Source organism: Bos indicus x Bos taurus, chromosome 19 (assembly GCF_003369695.1).
Source record: "Bos indicus x Bos taurus breed Angus x Brahman F1 hybrid chromosome 19, Bos_hybrid_MaternalHap_v2.0, whole genome shotgun sequence".
Lineage (NCBI taxonomy): Eukaryota > Metazoa > Chordata > Mammalia > Artiodactyla > Bovidae > Bos > Bos indicus x Bos taurus.
This window is the reverse complement of record NC_040094.1, coordinates 20,405,648-20,411,647: the sequence shown is the minus strand read 5'-3', so window position 1 is coordinate 20,411,647 and position 6,000 is coordinate 20,405,648. Positions and strand designations below refer to the sequence as shown.

General features: G+C 45.4%; 1 pseudogene; it reads right to left on the bottom strand.

Moving 5' to 3' along the window:
- Positions 1–3,071: 3,071 nt before the first annotated feature.
- The window catches only part of LOC113877541, a 55,816-nt pseudogene continuing 52,887 nt past the window's right edge, over positions 3,072–6,000 (bottom strand).

Genomic DNA, 6,000 nt, shown 5'->3' with positions numbered 1-6,000 from the left:
ACTTTAATTAAGCATGAAACCCTTTCTCCTTTTCCCTTTCCTTTCCTCCAGCATTGACCTGGAAAGATAATACCCTCCTCTAAATCCCACAAGCCATTGCTAAGGAAGGTAATCTTTCAACTGAATTTATCATCTAAGTTTCCAACCATCTGAAACTAGATCAGACTTACCTCCACTCACTAAGAGCTCATCCACCTGCAGTAAAGCCAATCTACTGACACTTGGTGGCAGGAAAGGAAAGCGCAGCGTTTATTGCAGGCACCAAGCAAGGAGTCCAGACAGATAATGCTTGAAAGGCCCGAACTCTCCTATGGCTTTCAGGAACAGGTTTTAAAGACAGGGTGAGGTAGAGGGTTGAGTGGGGCATGATCAGCTCATGGATATCTTCTGATTGGTGTGGTGTTGACTAAAAAAACTCTCACAACTTGAGAGTTGTGAGTGAAGTTTTATTTGGAGCAAAATGAGGATTGTAGCCCAGGAGGCAGCATCTCAGATAACTGTGAGTTCAGCTCAGTTCAGTTCAGTCGCTCAGTCGTGTCCGACTCTTTGCGACCCCATGAATCGCAGCACACCAGGCCTCCCTGTCCATCACCAACTCCCAGAGTTCACCCAAACTCATGTCCGTCGAGTCGGTGATGCCATCCAGCCATCTCATCCTCTGTCGTACCCTTCTCCTCTTGCCCCCAATCCCTCCCAGCATCAGAGTCTTTTCCAATGAGTCAACTCTTCACATGAGGTGGCCAACGTATTGGAGTTTCAGCTTTAGCATCAGTCCTTCCAAAGAATACCCAGGACTAATCTCCTTTAGAATGGACTGGTTGGATCTCCTTGCAGTCCGAGGGACTCTCAAGAGTCTTCTCCACACCACAGTTCAAAAGAATCAATTCTTCGGTGCTCAGCCTTCTTCACAGTCCAACTCTCACATCCATGCATGACCACTGGAAAAACCTTAGCCTTGACTAGACAGACCTATGTTGGCAAAGTAATGTCTCTGCTTTTGAACATGCTATCTAGGTTGGTCATAACTTTCCTTCCAAGGAGTAAGCGTCTTTTAATTTCATGGCTACAATCACCATCTGCAGTGATTTTGGAGCCCCCAAAAATAAAGTCTGACACTCTTTCCACTGTTTCCCCATCTATTTCCCATGAAGTGATGGGACCAGATGCCATGATCTTAGTTTTCTGAATGTTGAGCTTTAAGCCAACTTTTTCACTCTCCTCTTTCACTTTCATCAAGAGGCTCTTTAGCTCTTCTTCACTTTCTGCCATAAGGGTGGTGTCATCTGCATATCTGAGGTTATTGATATTTCTCCCAGCAATCTTGATTCCAGCTTGTGCTTCTTCCAGCCCAGCGTTTCTCATGATGTACTCTGCATATAAGTTAAATAAACAGGGTGACAATATACAGCCTTGACGTACTCCTTTTCCTATTTGGAACCAGTCTGTTGTTCCATGTCCAGTTCTAACTGTTGCTTCCTGACCTGCATATAGGTTTCTCAAAAGGCAGGTCAGGTGGTCTGGTATTCCCATCTCTTAAAGAATTCTCCACAGTTTATTGTGATCCACACAGTCAAAGGCTTCAACATAGTCAATAAAGCAGAAATAGATGTTTTTCTGGAACTCTCTTGCTTTTTCCATGATCCAGCAGATGTTAGCAATTTGATCTCTGGTTCCTCTGCCTTTTCTAAAACCAGCCTGAACATCTGGAAGTTCACGGTTCACGTATTGCTGAAGCCTGGCTTGGAGAATTCTGAGCATTACTTTACTAGCATGTGAGATGAGTGCAATTGTGCGGTAGTCTGAACATTCTTTGGCATTGCCTTTGGGATTGGAATGAAAACTGACCTTTTCCAGTCCTGTACCCACTGCTGAGTTTTCCAAATTTGCTGGCATATTGAGTGCAACACTTTCACAGCATCATCTTTCAGGATTTGAAATAGCTCAACTGGAATTCCATCACCTCCACTAGCTTTGTTTGTAGTGATGCTTTCTAAGTCCCACTTGACTTCACTGAAATTCCAGGATGTCTGGCTCTAGGTGAGTGATCACACCATTGTGATTATCTGGGTCGTGAAGATCTTTTTTGTACAGTTCTTCTGTGTATTCTTGCTACCTCTTCTTAATATCTTCTGCTTCTGTTAGGTCCATACCATTTCTGTCCTTTATCAAGCCCATCTTTACATGAAGTGGTCCCTTGGTATCTCTAATTTTCTTGAAGAGATCTCTAGTCTTTCTCATTCTGTTGTTTCCCTCTATTTCTTTGCATTCATCGCTGAGGAAGGCTTTCTTATCTCTTCTTGCTATTGTTTGGAACTCTGCATTCAGATGCTTATATCTTTCCTTTTCTCCTTTGCTTTTCACTTCTCTTCTTTTCACAGCTATTTGTAAGGCCTCCCCAAACAGCCATTTTGCTTTTTTGCATTTTTTTTCCATGGGGATGGCCTTGATCCCTGTCTCCTTGATCTCTTGAACCTCCGTCCATAGTTTATCAGGCACTCTATCAGATCTAGACCCTTAAATCTATTTCTCACTTCCACTCTATAATCATAAGGAATTTGATTTAGGTCATACCTGAATGGTCTAGTGGTTTTCCCTAGTTTCTTCAATTTAAGTCTGAATTTGGCAATAAGGAGTTCATGATCCGAGCCACAGTCAGCTCCCAGTCTTGTTTTTGCTGACTGTATAGAGCTTCTCCATCTTTATCTGCCGCGCAGATAGCTCTGAGAGACTGCTCCAAAGCGGCAGTGGGAAAAGGTCAATATATAAGGTTTTGGTGAAGAGGGAGTTCAATACCATGAAACACTCATTTTACAAAAGGCTTTTTGTTGGTCATGAGGATCTGATGTCACCATGAAGGGATTTAGTGCTTCTGTAGATATGAGGAGATGCAAGCATTGAGATCATAAAATCTGTTCCTAAAAGCATCCAACTATCTAAAGACCTGTCCCGCCTGATTCCCTGGAGCACAGAGTGCCTCCCTCCACCCTGCACTCCCTCAGGGGGTGTTGCAGGTCAACAGCTGCAGCATGGGGCTCACTCTCCGTAGAGGCAGGTGGCAAACGCCTTTGTGGTCAGTCGTTGGCAATGCTCTTGGTAAGTGCCCATTTGTGGTTGACAGCGGTGAGGTAACTGGGAGTCAATATCATCAAGCTTCTGGTCCCAACCTGTTTGAGGTCTACATGCTGTGGGTGGCATAGAGATAACTCCTTCCACCTAGTGGAGGTTTCTACATCTGCAAAACAACACAAAGGATTTGGCTCAGAAGATTATGTATCGCCCGGAGGAAGAACTAAAGGAACTAAACACATTGACCGTGTTCAATGGCTAAACTATTATCATTTTGACCTGTTTGACTGTTATCCTTCATTTCTGTGCTTTTCTCACTTCTGTGATTAAATTTTTTTCCTTGGACTTGGGGAAGGCCTAGGAGGCTAACTACAGACAGGAAGGTAGGGGTGGGGCTGTCACAGGAAGCCTCCATTGGCCCTGCTCTGTTACAAATGTGACGGAAATTAAACAAAAACATCATGACCACTAAATACCATATCAAAGGTCAACAAAGCTGTGGGAACTACAGATCAGTTACTGAGAGTAATGGCAATGCCTTATCTCTTGGTTAACCTGACATTTTGCTCAAAAGTGGGGAATAGTTAAAGAGAAAAACACAGGGTCAAAATGAAGACACTTTTGCTAAAGTCTTTGATACCAAACCGGGATGTAATACCTGACCTAATTATAGCTTCCACCTTCCCCAGAAATGTAGTCTTAATCAGCCAGTTTGGAATTTTCTGGTCAGCACCCTGGAGGTTATCTGCCTCCTGGGCTCTCTCCATCCTCAGGAGGAAGAAGCAATCTGTCTGACCTTTTTTCCCCCTAAATGGTGGTGAAATGCACACCACAAAGAATTGACCATCTTAAGTATTTTTAACTGTACAGTTTGGTGGTGTAGAGTTGACTCCCATAGATGGGGAGCCAACAAGCCACCATGAAGCTCTAGAATTTTTCATCTCGCAAAACAGCTCCCGACCTTTTCTTTTAAAAAAAAAAAATTTATTTAATTTTAATTGGAGGATAATTCCTTTACAATATTGTAAAGCAATATTGCTGGTTTCTGTGTTGATTTCTGCCATACATCAACAAGAATCAGCCATAGGTTTACATATGACCCCTCCCTCTTGAACCTCCCTCTCATCTCCCACTCCTCATTACCATAAGTAAAATAGATAGCCCCCGGGAATTTGCTGTATGACTCAGGGAGCTCAACTTGATGCTCTGTGACATCCTGCCCTTTATGAATTTTAGACTTTCAAGAATTTGAAAACACAGAGAGGGTCAAATAGACTCAGCTGTGACCCAGACAGGCTATTCTGTGCCCCATGATGTAGAGTGCCTCATTGAACTCACACGAAAACCCCTGGGACAGCAGACCATGCTCCTTCCACAGGTGAGCAAACCAAGGCTGGGAGAGGTGAAGTCATTTCTAAGATCTCCCAGCCTACGAGAATGGCAGAACTAGAGATTCAAACTGGATTCAGTTTTATTTCAAAGCCTGGGTTCTTTCTAGAACCACACGGCCACCTAACCAGGATGGGGGATGGAGAATGGCAAGAGACGAGTGGTCAGCTCCCCTCCCATCTCCCCAAGCCCAGAGACGCCACTCTGCTCCCAAAAGCAACTACAACGCCCTGCACAACTAAGCAACAATGTAACAGAAAAACAAATGTTCCCAGGGACCTGGAGTGGAAGAAGGGCTACAGCAGAGGAATGGAAACAGTTTGGACATTAAAGACTGGGGAGGCCAAAAAGCCCTATGGTGATTTATCTGGTGCTTATTTCCAGAGTAAAAAAAGGAACAGGTGTACCTGTAGATGCCGGTGAAGATGTGTGAGGGGACTGCAGCCTTACAAGGAAATGGTCCTCTTTTCTGTACAAAGGTGTTGCTCACGTGACTAAAGACTGCTCAATGGGCCTGGTAGGCTGCAGTCCATGGGGTCTCTAGGAGTCGGACACAACTGAGTGACTTCACTTTCACTTTTCACTTTCATGCATTGGAGAAGGAAATGGCAACCCACTCCAGTGTTCTTGCCTGGAGAATCCCAGGGATGGCGGAACCTGGTGGGCTGCCGTCTATGGGGTCGCAGAGAGTCGGACACGACTGAAGCGACTTAGCAGCAGCAGCAGCAGCAGTGGGCCTGACTGAGCTAGGGGACAGGCAGCTGAAGCAAAGAGAGGAGAGTTCCAACTCACCTTGAACTCCGAGCTCTGTACGTGGAAGCAGAGCTCAAACCTACCTTCCCTCTGGAAAGGAATCTCCCAGATCCTCACCTCAGTCCCCCATTTTCCTTCTTGCCTTGTGTTGCAGACCACATACCTGTCACATTTAAACTGAGGGTTGAAGTGGAAGACAATATCAGTGGGAAATCAGACAGCGTGCTGACTGACTGCCAAGGGCGGGAACAGGAGATGCTCACACTTTGACCAACTGACATCGTCTGGGAACCTGTGAGCAGTCTAGTGGCTGGTTGGTACCGTGCCTAGTTGGTTGCCATCACTTTTGTGTACCTAATTTGCATTTAGTGTGTTTTGGGGCAGTTACCGCAGTTTGCCCTTAGAGTGTGATTTTCGAAAAATATGGAGGTAATGGGTAAAGAAATCTGCATCCAAGATGGAAGGGGAGAAATGTGCTTGGTTATGAGAGTCTTTGGGGACAAGTGGCGGTTCACTGGAGGCCAGCCCAGGTCTGCTTAGCTGGTAAAGAAGAGGACAAATAGAAAGAACAGGTGCATTGATGGGACACCTACAGAGATGGTAGAGACACAGCGAACACGAGGTCTCCAGGTGCTGGGATCTCAGAGTGTGAGTCTGTCCTTCAGTGGAGGCCGTTGTGTGTCCACCCGACCTGAGTGAGGTCAGCAGGCCTGGACCCTGACCCCAGCTCTGCACTCTTTGTCACTTGCAGTGACCTTGCTATCCTCAAGCTGCCCCACCCAGAGAGGCGGT